General features: G+C 39.2%; 1 pseudogene; it reads right to left on the bottom strand.

Annotated features, from left to right (window-relative positions):
- Nucleotides 1-2,637: 2,637 nt before the first annotated feature.
- LOC134041908 (nucleoporin NUP42-like) overlaps nt 2,638-17,844 on the bottom strand; it is a 118,474-nt pseudogene continuing 103,267 nt past the window's right edge.

Raw genomic sequence — 17,844 nt, 5'->3', positions numbered from 1 at the left:
TGAGGGGGATAGAAGATGACTCTGCTAGCTTGGCTTTGGATTTCATACTGATACGAATAACCCTGCGTCGTAAGAGATAACAATTAGGTGTAACAGTCACAAAACAAGGCATCTGAATATTAAAGTTGTAAACTTCACGAACCACAATTTTTTTTGATATTTACAAAAGCCGCGAGTGAGTATGGTGGACATAATTTGCGTGAGCAAACATTGTCACCCAAATATTGAATGGGGCTTTATGTACTTTTGTGTCCTTAAATGCTTGATACAATTCCAGCAGTAGCTTCCCACCTGGAAGGTTTTGGCATAAATAACTGCTTCACTTCCTGAAGGTGAAAGGACCTGTGTTCCCTCCCTTCTGTGTTCCCTTCTAGGAGCACATTCAGGCCTTTGAAATGCAATTTTCATCTTTTGAATGCATAACAGGAAAAGTGTCCCTTTGTCGTTGGTAATGTATATTTTGCCTTTAGACTGTAAGTTGAGGAGTGCTCCTCTGTGGGTATTTCTTGATGCCCATGTAGCAGCTGAATTTCAGCTATTCCTTTGTTGTGCCCTGGGTTAGTAAAAGTAATGTTATATCAAGTTTCCAGGAGCAAGAGGAAGTTCAAGCAAGGAGAACTTGGTAAGGGACTGTCCTTTACATCGAGATGCTGGCTGATTCTGTCCTTGCTCACCCAAGAGGTACCTCCAGGAAAATTTCCCCCTGTGTGTATGTTTTTTTAGGATCTCTTATTTTCTGCTACTGGGTAAGAGAGGCTTTGTCAAGCTGACAGCTTGGTCTGGGATGGCATTGTTTTCCCTGTCCTTATGACTGCACTTCCCACAACGGTGAGGGTCTGTGCACAGGGCACAAAGCCATCTTGTGCCAGATAGCCCAGGTGAAGGGCTGCAGTTCTCTGGGGAGAAAGTTGGGATGATGTGGGAGCCATTCTTGATGAGGAGCGGAATATCTAAGCTATGGTAATGCTAATATGATCTCACTGTTCCCAGTGACCAAGCTAGGTTGATAATTTGGGTAGCATATCTATCTTAATTTGTTTGCTTATTCTTTTGCTTTTCAAAACAGCTGAAGAAAATTCCTGTTTAAAAATCCAAGCAGCAGTAAGTTGTCCACACACTAATGCATTTTAATAAATGTTCTGTCTTAAGTATCAAAGTCAGTCCATTGAAAGTGTGGTTGCTATGGCTTCTTTCATGGATTTTGCACTTACTGTCTGTAAGACACTGTACCTATCTGGGATCTCCACACAAGGTGTCTCCAGACTCCCAGGGAAGTGATATTCAACAGTTCATGAGCAGGTTGAGTACCAAATCCTGTATCATGTTTTACAATGGACCCAGTGTTAAGTACCTGTCCTGGAAATATAATTCTTACGCTCACGCTATGTACTTAATTTCGTTCTGAATTTAAAGTGGACCCTTGGGTGTGTAGGGTTGGTATTTGCAATAGACAGCCCACAGGGATACATTGAAACAGCCTGTGGAAATTGAACTGTCTCATTACCTCCCCGCCCTCTTGATGCTGGGGTAAGAGTGGGATTTGCATCCTAGAACTATTTAATGAGCTCAGGTGATGGATAAGCCATTGGATAAGAAACATATGTGCTTACTGGGGAGGAATAGAGGTGCTTTTCCTTTTTATCAAAATTCAGCTCTCAGCTAGGCAAAATGGAAAACACCCTTCTGCTGGGCCAGAAACCACTCTAAGCAAACTCTCTCTGTAGTTGTCCCATTGCAGACAGACCACTGGATATCCAGGAGTGTAAGCTTCCAGGGACACAGGGGAAAAAGGGACCTGACACAGCTGGGTAATGGTAGAGCCACAGTTCGGCAAAGGTGTCGCTTCCATCACTACTAATGAGTTTTATCTAATTGCTTTCTTGTTATATGTGTGTAAATAGTGTTGGAATAGAGATTATTACCTAGGACTCTTAGACTCTGTTCTGGTTAACCCCAAGCATCAACCACACAAGTGCTTTCTCACTCACCCATGCACTCCTGGTGTGGTGGGGAGGAGAATCTGAAAAACAGGTAAAACCCATGGGTTGAGATAAGAACAGTTTAAGACTTCAAATACAGCAAAATAGAGTAATAATACTAATAATAAAAGTGATGATAATAATAAAAATAATAAGAATGGAATTTTATTGAAAAGGAGAAAGAGTTTTAAATAAAACCCATGAGAAATAAGTGATGCCGAACACAATTACTCTCTACCCACTGACTGCTGCCCATCCCATTCCCAGGCAGTGACCTCCCCCTGCTGGCCCATTCTCCCCAGTTTAGATACTGGGTATGACATTCTATGGCATGGAATATCCCTGTGGACAGATCAGATCAGATCAGGTCAGATTAGCTATCCTGGCCTTGCTGCCTCCTGACTTCTTGTGCATCTGTTCACTGACAGATCATGGGAAACTGAAAAGACAATCATAGAATAGTTTGGGGTGAAAGGGACCTTAAAGATCATGTTGTTCCAACTCCCCTGCCATGGGCATGGACACCTTCCACTACACCAGGTTACTCAAAGCCTCTTTCAACCTGGCGTTGATAATTTTTTTTTAACCTGGGAAATTATTACTGCAGAAGACTTAAAGACAAAACAGACATTAACTGAAAAGGAAACATTTTGTTTCATTACTCAACCACAAAAATATGTAGTTGAGCTATCAGAGAAAATATATTACTTAAAAATAAACTTAGAAAGTCCTGAACTTTGAAAGTTGTAGTAGTGGTGGTTTAAGAGGAATTTTTCCCATTGCACATTTTTTGTTTGTTTGTTTCAAATTGTTTCAGTTCTTTTTTGGTGTAAATAACTTTTTTCATATATTCTGGTTTGTGAGTGCAGAAGCTTCTAATGTGATGTTGAGAGACACTGTCAGTCTATCCAAACAAAATACTGCTGGACTGTGAGGCAGAAGTTGCTACTGCTGCATTAAATGTTCCAAGGGCTGTAAGCACAGTGGTGCTTGAAGATTTCACAGCAGAAGAATTGCTAGACAAGGATGTAGCCTCAAAAGCAGGAGGATTACAACCAGCATAAATGCTCGCAAAACCATCAGAGTTACCAGATGCTGATGCACTGGCAAGACTGGTAGTCATTGTAAAGATGAAACTGGTAGCACTGTTACTATTGCTGTTCATGGGAAAGCTTGGCAGCCCAAAACTTGATGTTTGCAGTCCTCCAGATCCAAAGGAAGGCAACAGCTGAGTGATTGTGTTCTTTAATTCAGATGGCACAGCTGCTTTTGTCGATGTGTTTTAAAGCTTTCAACTGAGGCAGCTGATTTTTCCATTGTCCATTCTGTTGGACAGAATTTATATAGAGTTCTGAATGTTACTGTTTCTTCTGCAGTTATAATACTCCAGATGGAACTGTTCTGGGAAGAAATCTGAGAAGCCTGAGACATTCAGCTTTTCTTTCATTGGCGAATAAGATGAAACTATCCATTGTCCTGAAGATTCCCAAATTTCCATGTCTTTCATTACACAGGCAAGAAGTCTCTTCATCTTTATAGCCACCCGCAATATTTTGACTGTGTGTAAGTGCAGAAAATCGGTTCTACAAAAAGTCCTTGACCTAGGGTAAGAACTACTTAGCAACAAGCGAAACATCAATGTGTTATCAATATTATTCTCATACTAAATCCCAAACCATAGCACTGAATAAGCTACCAAGAAAATGAACTCTACACAGCCAAAACCAGGACACTCTCAGAGGAGTGTTACTTTACCCTGGGTTTTATGTCACAGTGTCATCATTCCTGACATAAAAATAGTAACTGAAGAACAGTGATTCAATTATGGGTAAGATTCAAATCTTTTAATGTTAATTGCTTTGGAGTTAATTGTTGAGTCATAAAGTTTTCTAGGCTCTTAAGTGTTGGACAGAGAAAAAAATTACTCAGCCCATCCTGAAATGCTGATGAATCACTGAGCAGAAAGATACCTATATCAAAAAATGTTCCTTTGAGTATGGAGGAAATGGAGAAGACTTGCTTGCTAAAATTGTTTATCTTGAGGACAGATGAAGTGGTGGGAGACAAATTGCATCCTAAGTTTGCTATAAATCAGGGTTTGAGTTCCCTGTGAATCACACCAAGAGTGCCTTAATGTGATTGATTTTAAAGAGTAGAGGGGATGTCAAAGGAAGAGTCCAGTTCTGTGAACATAAAACTGTCCAGTCTTCCTTCTGCATATATGAAAATTAAATGATTGCCCATGTATGGAGGAGTTACACATAGAAATAGCCTGAACAACGTGGGAAGAAATTCTTGTGTATACAACGAAGCTGCAACCAAAAGCCCAGGCAGCTTTCAGAGGTCTGGAGAACCTTTTGAAATGTTAGCCCTTCATGTAAATTCAGTATATATATATATATATATATATATTTGAGGCGAAGAAAGACATTATGGTTATGTTTTATTCATATTTATCTTCTGCAGAAAGGTAGCAGCTTTGAGAAATGAGACATCCTGTGCCCCCAGGGGAAAACCCTCCAGTAGGTATGTCCTGTACAGGCAAGGACAGAACAGGTCATCTGGTGGGCACACTGCATATGTCCCTTGTTTGTTGGAAAATTGCAAATTTAATTGGGTTTTTCTCCTGCTGTTTTTGTAACAGTACCGAACCTGTCACTATGCAGGGAATGTTGTGTATGAAAAATGTCCAAAAGGGATTAAGGTAAGTGGCATCCTAGTGCGTTGTTTAGGACTCAGGGCATAAATGGCCAATGTCAAAAGACTATGGCAACAATAGAAATAATGTGTAAAGAAACAAAGCAAAAATTACCATACCATATAGCTTAGTTGTATGCAAATCAGGGAGCATTAAATGTCAGTATCCTAATATTTTTAAAGAAAAAACCCCACAGAGCTAATAAAGAATGTTAAACTTCCTGGTCCCATGGTGACAGAAATCCTTTCAATTCCCATCTGGCACCTGCAGCAATGTAGATTTCTGTGCATTCTACTCATAGTGTGTCAGTGCAAACCTCAGGGGGTCTCCAGGAGTCACAACACAGTGAAGTGAGCATTGGCCTGGATCCACCAACAGATATGGGTGCTGGAAAACTGTGTGTGTCTGTGTATAGTCCAGCTTTAAGGTTCCTACTGCCATACAGGAATTGACAGCCTTACAATGCCTGCCCTTTCTGCACCCTCCAAAGGACTCTATGCCTCATGAGGAATTCACAGTCAGCACTTGGATGGGAAAGTTGTCTCAAATCACTTTGAGGGCCTATGGGGAATAAGCTTACATCTCACATCCTCATCCTTGCCTGGACTCAAAGTCACCCTACCTGTGCTTCCTGAAAGGTTCTTCCTTCCAGACACACTGAAGTAAGTAGATTGTCCCAAGAATTATCTTTAAAAGTGGAACAGTAGTCATCTGTAAGACATAACCAGAGGAAGTACCAATGACTTAATTTACATGTAACATGTATAATGTAATTCTGAGTAATTCTGGGCAGAATACTCTATATGGGATACAATTCCATTCCCTTCTCCACCTGAAAGCATTCCAACCACCTCCCATCACCTAGGTGAATGTCCCAGCCAGAAAGGTATCTATTCTGCATCTGCTCTGGCAGATGTTGAAGGAAAGAGAAGGGAGAAGAACAGAAGGAAAAGGGCTGCTAGTTACATTTTTTTAAGCATTACCTAAAAGTGAATGGAAGTGACTGAATTTTTAAGATATTTCTGTGGGGTAAGGGTCCAGGGAAAGAGCAAAACAGCTTGTCCAGCCTGGAGCCAGTCAGCCAGGAGTCCCACTTTTGCATGAAAGGCAAAGTTCTTTCACACTGTAGTTTCATCTGCCCAAATTAAGTGGAAACTTGTGAAACATATTGACTTCCTCACAGTTAAAAATTGTAAGACTTAAACCTCTTCTTTTACAGTCATTTCATTTTTGTGGCACACCTTACTTGGAGATACATACTGCTTAGGTCTCTTCCATGTCCTTTCTCTGTTTTTTCAGTGTCTTTGCTGAAGCTTTTAGCTGTTCTTCCATTCACAGTGCTGTCTTTGATGTCTGTTTATTCCTGGTACCACGCAGTGTCACATAATCAGATGCAATAGCCTCACTGAACAAATCTTTCCTTCCAAGCAGAAAATATTTCATGCTGTTGGACCTAGATAAAAGTATACTCTCTTTTGCAGGATCCATATTTCCAGTGTCATTTCTGGGCAGCTAATCCCATAAGGCAAGTTCTAGGAGTCACAGAAATAGCCCCAGATAATTAATTTTTTTCCTGACACAGCAGCACTCTTTTATAAAAAAAAAAAAATTTGCCAAGTCCAATGTGAAAATAAAGAGGTCCTAGAGACAAAAGTAGTAGCAGTTGTTTTAATTTTTTTTATTACTTTATACTTTTGTCTTTATCTTTTTAATGAACTAGTATGAAATTTTTCTTATTTAATGTTTAAATAGCTGCTATAGTTCCTTTGATAACTTTATGCCTTTGACTTATCCACAGATCAGAGCTTAGTGGGATAACAGATGTCATGACAACCATAACTGTGTGTTTTGCTCCAGAGAGTTGTTAACTAATGACAAAGAAATAACACCATGATTTCAGCACACATTCTGTACCAACTTACAAATGTATTTTGTGAGTTGCTTGCAAAGAAGTTACTATGCTTGGGAAGCTCTATCATTAACAATGTTCTCTGCAGTGGGTATAGACCTGCAAGAGAAATGGATATATGGATATATGGATATGATACAAATTTTGTATATAAAATTCACTTCTGTGTAGAAGCCTAATGAGAAGCCTAAATGCCACTTCTTGTCTGATGTTACAGAGAACTTGAACTTTGTGTTTACTGTGTGCTTGCAATTTTAAGTTTAGCTAAATTAATATAACTAGTGCATGCTATATCACAGGAATGTTAAAATGCTGGGTATTTTCTTCTGCTGATATCCATCTCTGTCTGAATGTATTTTTATACCCATGTGGTTCAGCCATTTGACTTAATTTTTTTTTCATGGACAACACTGATTAAATTTGGAATTTTACTTCCTTGTCTTCCTTGTGCTGTTCTCAGATGATGATGGTTGCATTTGGCAGGGGCTGATAGCACGTGTTTTATTTCGAATATGCCCAAATGTAACCATAATCTGGTTTAATGGGGAACTGTTACAAATACTTGTTTGATCTGTTGTTTCTTTATATATAACCCCACAAAATAGCCTGCTAATTAATAGATTTCACTTATTTTATTGCATTGCTTTCCTATATATTTTTGTCCACTTGTATATCAGCTAGAATCTCTGTAAAGCAGGGACTAATAAATTTTTTAGGCTGTGCACATCTTGAGATTTTTATCTGTGACTTTACTTTTATAGCACTCAAAATAATAAGCATAACTTATAGTACTTTCCTGTTTTGTAATGTTGAGTTATTCCATCAGATCTCAATGTGAAAGCAGCTTCAAAAGAAAGCTGCTGGTTATGAATACAGAAAGTTGCCAACTTGTGAAGTGGTTTGACTTCTGAAGAGAGTATTCCTGTTTAAAAAATACTTACATCCTTTTGTAGTATTTTTTGATCTTAGGTTGAAGATTTTAAATTGGCTTTTGAACCTGTATTCAGCATTTTAAAGAGCTGGATTAATTGTAAGCTTTATGTTTTCTTTTTTTTTTTAAAGATTATTCAGTTCCATTTTCTCCTTACAAGAACGCCATAAGGGGCTCATATGACCCCACAAGAGAGCATGAAAGCTTTCACTTAATAAAATGCATTTACCTGTGTGTGTAAGCTGTGACTGACTGAACTTCCCCCAGCACTGCTGTTATTATATACCATACATCTCCCACAGATATACAATACTCAAGGTCATTGGGGAACAAAAGTTTTAGTATAAATGCTGGTCTGCAAAAGTCCTTCATCTTCTGAAGCTGTTGTGCCTGAAGTGTGAAATGGCCATGAGAAAATTTGCTGAAATAACCACTGTTTGCCTGTACACTCAGCTGCTTCTCCCAGAGTGACACTTGCAGCTGCAAAGGGTTTCTGTGAACAGGTTTAAAATGATTGTGATTCAGCCCACAGAGATTTTTTAGTAGAGGGAAGTAGAGAGAGGAAGGGAATCATAGAATAGCTTGGTTTGGAATGGGCCTTAAAAACCACCTTGTTCCAACTCCCCTGCCATGGAGTTGCAACTTTTCACTAGACCAAGTTTCTCAGAGTGTCCCACCCAACCTGGCCTTGAATGCTTCCAGGGATGGGACATCCACATCTTCTCTGGGCCACCTGTTCCAGTGCCTCACTGCCTTTACCATAAAGAATTTCTTCCTAACATCCAATCTAAACCTGCCCTCTTTCAGTTTAAACCCAATTCCCATTGCTCTTTCACTACAGGCCCTATTGAAAAGTTTTTGTCTTATAAGCCCCTTAAGTACTGAAAGTTTCTCTGGACCCTTCTCTTGCCCACACTGAACAACTCATAGGAGAGATGCTCCATTGTTGGCTTGTGCTTTAGCACTGAGTTTTTCTGTGAAACATCACTTTTTCTTAGAGATGATAACTATCTGCTTATATACTTACATCCTTTTCAGTTCCTCAAACCTCTTTCAGACTTGATGCATCTCAACACTTTTATGTCCTCCAAAGACTTCCACACATCATCTCCTGATTAGTAATAACTTAAATATACTAAATAGCAATGGCCATCTACAACTACCTTTAAATTCTTATCATTTATATGCTTAAATTCTCCACATTTTTATATTTTAATCAGTTTCAAATCTCACTACAGAGGTTTGACATTTAACCCATGACTAATTAGTTTGCCTATCAGTCTTAAAAAGAATATAATGGCAATCCAAATAAATTGTACTGTACCAACCTGCTTTATCTATTAGATAAACTACTAATAGATGTTAGATGTAGTATGTTAGTAGAGACATAACTTCTCATGCAGAATTGCTTTGTCTCTATTGGCTTTCCTTTAAAACACACAAATAGTGGAAGCCACACCTTCAGAATCACTTAACTAATTTCTTTGAAGTGTTAATTTGCATCCATTGAGGACTTGGCCAGTAACACAGAAGTCTAAGAACCTCGTCAAGCAATCTCTGCTCATGCAATTAGTCCTTAATTGTGTGAGTAACGCCAGTTAGGTTAGTAGTGTGATAGAATCATATATTTTGGCAGCTACAGGCTTTTGTGCTGAGGTGAGTCACAAAAAGGTGCCCACTTCTGCAAGAGCATTTACTTAGGTGAGACATCTCAGCGCTGTTCTCCCAGTGCTGGTAACTCTGTGAACTCCCAGAATTTCCCAAGCTCATTTGTTGTATGTTCATGCTGATGAGTGATGAGATACTGAGAATGGGGGCACTTTCTCTGAAGGCTTATCTCACCCAATGTTCTTCATTAAGGAAATGGGATTCCCCATCCCAAATATTAGCTGCTGGACAGCAGAGCTACACTCTCAGTGCATGCAGCCTGAGGTATTCGTCTGACCCACCTCAAGGGAAGTGAGCACTTAAACTTGTGTTCCTTGTGATGCCAAGTATGTGCACGCTTTCTCTATGAATTCCCTGATATCCACATTTGTTTTGTGGTTTTCCTGTGATCTGCCTGAAAAGCCTGCAGGTACACACTTATTAGTGGTGACCAGACTCTGCTTGCTTTCAAGATAGATTTTCTCTGTATTAATTGTGAAAATCTTCCTCAGGGTTTTACCTCAAACCAAACCTGCAAGCAGCATGCTAGCTGTTGGGTTGTAAGAGTGACATACTGTCAAGTGAAAGGGAGATGTTTCCTTGAACCCTTTATATTTGAGCAATCTAACAGTGTCCCCAGGGAAGATGAGACCCTTGTGCATGACTAGTCTGTCAGGGCTCTGTTATGGGGGCCCCACTGAAAAGCCACTGTGTCAGAGGGTGGTTTGACCAGTAATCCAGGGTCACACACTGACAGTGTCCAACTCTTTGTTGGTTGATTATCAGTTTTGTCAAGCATGTCATCCACTGCCAGCAGCTGCCAGCACCCTTGAAGAACTCAAACTGACACTTTATGGAATAGCACACTTTATTATCAAACACACTGGTAATAGAAGACTGTGACAGATTAAGGTTCAGAGATTGCCATCAGTAGTATATTGACTGCAAAAATGAATCTGAAGCAATATCCAGATAAGCTCTAATCACCAATGAAAGCTCGCCCAGGATAATAATTTGGTGAACATAAAATAAGGTTCTTACCCAATTGGCATCCCCATGGGGACAGGACAGGTTCAGCCCACTGATGGACCAAAGAAGTTACAATGGAGTCTTCTCTAACCTTCCCCCTACTTAATCCATATTTATATTATTTTTATTGCGGGAGGAGAAAATGTAAAGTTATGGTTTCACATTTAGGTGGAGTTTGAGCGACTTTACTCATTAGCTTATGCAGGGCATGAAAAGTAATATGTATTTTTGAGTTAATGAAGTTCAGCTTTTGATTACCATCTGGATAATTCCTTTGGCTTAGCTCCTCTTAGCTGCAATGATTTCAACAGAGCATAACTGCTGTGATGCTCCATCATATGTGCATTGATTTCAACAGCATGACTGCAACACCTTCATGCCGCTCTGTCCTTTGTTTCAGGGCTCCCTTGGAGTGATACACCCACCTTCCTCAGTGTTTCTACTTCTAAGGTGTGCAGGCAGTTTGTACCTGGTGAACTAGAGCCAGTACACGCGCTCCTTGCTGAGCTCTGTTTTTTGGTTTCCCCATATATTATGTATATATTTGTGTGTCTATCTATGCTTTTCCCCTCCACTGCTATTTGTCAGATACTTGGGTGTGCTCAGGGTAAGAAGTAAGAGCTGTAATTTTGAGTTGTAGATGCCTGAGTGCTGACCCAGGGGATTAAACATCTTGGTGGTTTTGTGCCTCAGATGGCTGAGGACGAGCACAACTTCAAGTGGACTTCTTGAGGGGGGTCCCCAGCAAAAAATTTATACATCAACATATCAAATACAAATATCAGTGTGGGCCTCATTAAAGCTAGAAGTTTGTCAATAGAGAAATATAGAGAAATATGTCTGAAATGATCACCCTCTTATTTTTTAAGAGGCCTGGGTAAAATGGCCATTAGAGTTGATAGGTCTAGACATAATGCTGCTAGAAAGTATGTACTTGAAAGTAAATGGTTGCAAATGCTGCTTTTTATACAGAAATATTTGGGGATGCTGAATTGTGAATAGAAATAATTTGTTAGCTTCATTATCAAAGCAATATCCAATGTTGATATCTGGTGAAACAAAAAGTATCAATGGAGATAGATAAGGCTTACTTCTTTTTTTGTAAGTAAGCACTGTAATGGTGGTGGTAAATTCAGCCAGGGTATTTTGTGCAGTTTTAAAAGAATTCATTAGTGCTTTCATTCCTTTATATTGGTTCACTCTACAAATGGCAGCTAAAATACTTTCACAACCGCAGATGAGCAGAGGGCATATGCCATGGAGTCTCTCAGGCAAGAAAAATCACAGCATGTGGCAGTATAAATATGACATTGAACATTTACTGGTTGTTCAGAGACCCATAATAAACCTAAAGCAGAAACATAAACCTTCCTTCTTCATTTAAGACTATACCTAAATAATGTGGTCTCATCTTCTAAGTTAAGTACAGGAGGGGAATTTGTTTTTGGTTTTATTTTTGAGGGAAGGGAGAGGGAACAACTAATTTACAGAAGAGTAAAAGAGCTAACTGTATTGAATTTTTAATTTGTGCTCTTATCTTTGAGGTGGTTAAATCTTACGGGATGCAGTATTCCTACACTTAGGCATAGGATGCTATAAAACATGAGATTGTGTAGGCAAATAAGGTCCCTTTCGTACTGCTCAGTATTAAAAATAAAAATCTCATAAAGCATGAGACAGAAAACTCAATCAAGTTCATACGTACTGTAAAATTTTATATGAATATGAACACTTTTCTACCAGTAATAAAAGTCTAAAATGAAGAGGTATGGACTAGAGTAACTGATTTTGAATGAAGATATTGACATCTCAAATTCAGCAGGAGAGAATTATAGGGAGCCCAGGGAAAGCAGGGAACTGAACTTAAAATAAATTCTTTTCATTGGCATTCATTGGGGAATATGCCCAACCATAAAACCTTCCTTTATAGGAGGGAAGTCTGAGGAACTGTCTCAATATAAAAAGACATCAGAAGAGTTTAGAAAATTCAGTGGAAAAGGAAGAATCAAACTGATGGTATCAGGCAGTATGAGCCAAGCATACACCTGTTGAACTCTGGGCTGAGTTTGTTAAACAATTAGTTGTAGGTTCCACCTTATTGTTTAAAACAGTTTTTTTTTTTGTTTTGAACGGTTTGGGAATGGCAAATATAACACCTGTTTTATCAAAGGGTTGCAGAGAGAATTCAAGGAACTACAGAAGAGTAAATCTGGCTTTTGTATTGGACAAATTGGTGGAAGCTGTAACAAATAACAAAAAAGAGTAGAGTGGGGAAATACAGCATAGAAGAGAAGGGTCAAAACAGATTTCATAGACTGAAGTTATCCTTCACAAATCTATTCTAGTTCTGTGAAAAATATGTGTGTAAGGGTGATGCAGTTAAAAAAAATTTATAGAAAAGACTTGCAGTGATATATTTAACCATAGTGTCTTGATGATATTAAGACATCACAGATTAATAATTGGTTAAATGAAAGAAACCACAGGGTAGGAGTAAATGATTTCTATTTCACAGTAGAGAGGAGCATGCAGAGCTCCAGACTCTGTTCTGTTTAGTGTATTTATTAATGATCTGAGAAAGGAGGTAAGTGATATGGTGACAGCTGCTGCTTGATCAGACAAAATATTTCAGAATAACCAAAAGTCAGACCAATTGCAGAGAGCATTAGAAGGATTTCTTGCTATTAACTGACTGTAAAATAGAAATGGCAGGTGAAATCTAGGGCCCAGATATTTTAAATAATGCACCTGGGAAAACTAGTCTCAAATATATGTATGAAATTGTAATTTCCCTATTAGCTGTGTGACTTTGAAGTTATTATACATAATTTTCTGAAAAAAAATCATTATGATGATTATCAATAACTGAAAAACAAATGGGATGTTAGAAGTTATAAGGAAAGCAATAGAAGATAAAAATATCTCTTTGTCACTGTTACATATACGTAATGTTGAGTAGAGAGCTCATTTCTGATCCCTTAGTCTCAAGATATAGTAAAAGTAGAAAAGATAGAGAAGGACAATAAGGTTAACCAGAAATTTGAAGTGGCTTCTGCACATGGGGAGATTAAATGAGTTATGGCTTTTAGCCTGGGAAAGAGACTACTGAGATGTATGTGGTGCAATTCAGCTGGTCATTCCCTGTCTCCCAGCCTGTGCAGTAGGGACAGTGTATTGGTGCTATTAGACATCTGGCTAAAACAAACAAGAGGAAATATTTTTCCACACAGCCTGCAATACAGCTCAGGAGCTTATTGCATGATGTGTCAGATGTAAAAGTAGAAATGCAAATTGAATGGATCTGGAGAATCAAGGCCATTGGGACCAAACTCTGGCAAAGAGCAGCCTCAAACACCTGCTTGCTGGGAATATCAGCCATGGTCAGCAGGGCTCTCTGAGAGCCATGTTTCCTGGCAGGAGCATCTGCTGATAGCCACAGCCGGAGCCTGGCTACAGGAGTGAATGGACCTTTAGTTTGACCAAAGTGTCTTAAAATATTTCTGCTCATAGCCATTCCATCAGATATATGGAGTTAATGCTGTTCTTCACTATTGACTGAGCGATCAAAGGCTGGCCTGTGTCAGAGGACTCAGGTGGCTGCTGTCACTCAAAACCTTCCACTAGCAGGAGGTTGTGGCTCTGCTGAGCTGAGCCCTGCTTTCAGGCTCCCCCAGCACTTCTGCTCTGTCACTGTCCTGGACTTTCTTTTTCCCTCCCAAGCTTTGATTTTCTTCAAAGATAAATTTTAAGTTTTGGTCTTTAAGGACCAAAAGGTCTATAAGGACAAGGTGGTGCCTTGAGGAGGCACATGAGCATGATTCCAGCACATCTGTGTATTGGCCTCATAGCAAAATACCTTGTGTTACTTCCTGGCATGCAGTGAGCAGTACAAGCTCTGCTGTCAGGATCTTTCTCTGCCTGCTCGCTGTGGAGGAAGGAAAGGTGCCCACTAATGAGACAGGTGATTCATTATGGCGTGAAACAGACTGACTAGGGCTCCTTTGTAAATAACTTCTGGCTGTGTTTTCTGTCAGGCAGGTGTAAGCTCCTTATTTGTATGCAATAATGACATGTGCTTATCAAAGAGTGATAATGCAAGGAACAAACAAATGACATTTCCAGTATTAATATGTAAATTACATGCAAAGAAGAAATGATCAAGCACTCCTGAAATACAGCAGCAAGCACTAATTGCATTCCTTGCCCTTCAATATGCTGTGCACTGTAGATAGCTCTTTTCCCTAAATGAGCATATAAAGCTTTAATTTTTTCTGCTCCTTCATGCCTAAAGATTTCAGATATTTTTTCCTAAATTTGTTGCACTGTTTGCACATACAGCTTTATTGTACCTCAAAGAAAGGCAATGTGGCAAAAGATTTGCTGGGACACCCTTTGTGTGCTCTGATTCCCTAGAAATTTCTCTAAGTTATTCCTAGCTTTGAAACAGCAGGCAGAGTGCTGAGGTGGAATTTCTGTGTAAGAAACCGTTCCAAATAACCCTCTTTTGAAAACAAATCCAGCCCTACCTTGAAAACTGATTGAGGGTTTTTCTGGAAATCTGTTCTAGAACTTCAGTCTCCAGATGGCTGGAAATCTCACTTATTAGTAACCATTTTCTTCAAATGTCAACACTGTCCATGAATTTGGAAAGGCCTTCTCTTGTGTTTTCTCCTTGAAGCATTTGTAGTGCAGCTGCACCCTTTATCTGGGTGTGGCACCTTTGTTTTTTTTTTTTGAACTGAATAAGTGATTTGGTAATAGTGTCCCATTATAAGATGAATCCCCATTTTTTCCGGTATTCTAACCACTATTCTCTGAACATGGGACAGTCTGAGTTCCTTTATTTAACATTATCTGTTAGGAAATTTATGTGTTGTGTGAACTGGGGCCTTTCTTATCAGAACTTAACCCAGCAATGCTGCTCCTCCACTGTCTGTACAAAAGAAAAAGGGTGACTGTGAATCCTGTGGAGATTATGAAGACTTGTACAAAATACCTTTCCAGATCAAGCATCTCCGAGTGAAAAGATCCTGGTGGAAATAGGATAGGAAAGAATACCTCAACATTCAAAATAAACTACATGTAGAATATCCAGAGATGAACTGAAGGAACCTATAGAGGACAATTCAGGTTCATCTTTGCTCCTGTCCAAGGAATTATGCAAGCCCAGACTGTAGCCACCCAGCACAGTGCTGCTTTGGATGGCTCGTGACTGGGAATGTGCAGTATTCTTTTTCCTTACTGTAGCTGTGAAGAAGGATTACAAGGGGGAAAGTTTGACATCCTCTTTCTTGGCAGAAGGAGTGAATTGCAAATGATTTTCCAGCTCCTGTATTCCTTTGCCTGGTCATTGGCATTCACTGCGGAGGACTGGTAGATACTGGAAAAGGAAGGGCCTGATGGGTGAGACTAATTAGAAATCTCCCCTGTACAGAGAGGGAAATTTGTATTGAAGTTTTATTTATATTTTTACATGATACCCTGCTGTATCTATCATTGGAAGTGTTATAAATTAAGAGAGAGGATTCCTACATGCAAGTAATAATGGCAAATAGCAGTTCCTACATGTAAGACACCTGAAATGCTACGTCACCCTTCACTTTCTGAAAATGTGAGGTACCATTTGTTCTCACTTGCAGCAGGCACAGCATTGCTATGTAGTAGTGGCTCTTCAGAGAGGTAGATTGGATATACCTGGTCTAAGGTAGTTTTAAAGCTCCTTAAAGCTCAGTCAACTCATCTTTACTCATTGCACTTGTGTTTGCTCTCTTAAGTTCTTAAAGATGGCTTTTACACTGAGACACTAAGAATTTTCTTTTATTTTGAAGTCACACTTTTGAATGTAGCAGTGAGGTGCTAGAAAGGGCTGGGAAGGGTGTTTTTTTTCATCAAGAAACTAAAGGGAGACTTGAGGTGATGTCTCTGCCTCCGATGAAATTAATTCCCTTATCTAGAAACTCTTAAATCATCCCCAGCAGAGGTGACATTATAAAAATAATTCTGAAGAACAAAAGTTCTTGCCCTTGGAATACACTGCATTGCACCAAATGGTAGGCATTTATTGCTTTTTTCTTTTTCTTTTAGGGATTCTAGGTGGATGCTTCAGTTTCCTTTAGATTTCTTTAATTAGTTTTTGCAAGCTGACAGGTATCTTTCCCCCCTCAAATGAATACTTTGTGAAATAAGCTGCATAAAGGATAGCCAGAATGGTGACTGGTGAACACCAGGGATTTTCCTGGGACACTTTGAGTTCATCCCTGTCCCACTTTCAGGGGCTTTGGAGGACTCAGCCCTGGCTTGCCATTTACCACCTCTGAAATGGTCTGACAGCCTTCTGATGGTATAAAGAGGTGAAAGCTGACACATTCAGGTAAATTTGTTCATAGATCAGAGGCAGTTTATTTTATTTCTTTTTTAGCAGTGAAAGCAATACTTAAAATGTGCTGAAGATGAATTATGGGAATAAGGATATATGGAAAGCCTGCTAGTTAGAAGGACATTAACATCTGTCTCTCTCTGTAGATTATTAAAAATAAACCCAGACTCTAGGAGACAGCAAAGAAAGGTTGAAGGTGGTGTCTATGCCATTATACTCAATGGAGACCTAATTCACTCTGTATTGATAGATTTATACACAGATAATGTTATTTTGAAGTAATTTCTGTTGTTTATAGTGATTTTTTAGGACATATTTTAGAATATTCCTTGATTTGATTTATTCTGGAGGAAAGTCAAGTATGGTTTAATGAGCTTGTTTAAATTCTGGTCTGGAGTTTTTCTCCTGTATTATAACAGAGTATTTGAACTCTTCTATTATGCAAAATATTTAGTGTGTGTGTGAAAACTTAGATCTGGTCTGCAGTTCAGCAACAGCAGTAAATAGTTTACTTGTTTCAATTTTGTGTGTCACTAGGGACAGCAAAGGGCTTTTGGATGGCTTATGGTTCAGGTGTCCAAGGAACCAACTCAGATTTTAGTCAGGGAGACACATTTTAAAGAAAATCCACAACTTAGCCAGGAGATTTGGCTGCAAGTACATCATATGGTCCAAGAAGCAAGTAGACCACTAGAATAACCTGATTTGTATAGTTCTTTATATATTTTAGATCATCAGCTTGGTGCAGCTGTTAATTTTTTTATTTTTCTTTGAGTATATTGCAATGATTTCTGCCACCTAGTTTTGATAATGGTTTCCAGAATACCACAAATAGCTTGAAACAGGAGCTGAGAATGACAGTGTCTCAGCCACAGCTGCTGCTACTGTCCTCTGAGCAGCTGCTCAGTCTTAGTGACAACTGATAATAAATTAAAATCTTTTCTAATAAAAAAGCCATTTTGCTGTGTACACCTGATTCATTTGCCTGATTTACAGGACGTGACAGGTAATCTTCACCTTCAGATCAGTTCTGAGACATGGTGAGATGTTGAGAGGCCTTCCAGCAGCAAAGGTTTTAGCATAAGCTAACATACAGTACGGTGTTCCCTTTAGCATAACTTAGCTTTACAAATTGGCTGTCTCTGACCTTGATACTCTCTCATCTAGACTGTGATAATGGTGAATTTCAAGAGTACTTCTTGTGTCTGATAAGGGAAATGCTATTTGGGAATCTGAGGGCATAGTGAACAGAGGCGTCTCCTCTAGGACACAGCT

This window comes from Cinclus cinclus, chromosome 3 (assembly GCF_963662255.1).
Source record: "Cinclus cinclus chromosome 3, bCinCin1.1, whole genome shotgun sequence".
NCBI lineage: Eukaryota > Metazoa > Chordata > Aves > Passeriformes > Cinclidae > Cinclus > Cinclus cinclus.
This window is presented reverse-complemented; position numbering and strand designations above follow the sequence as displayed.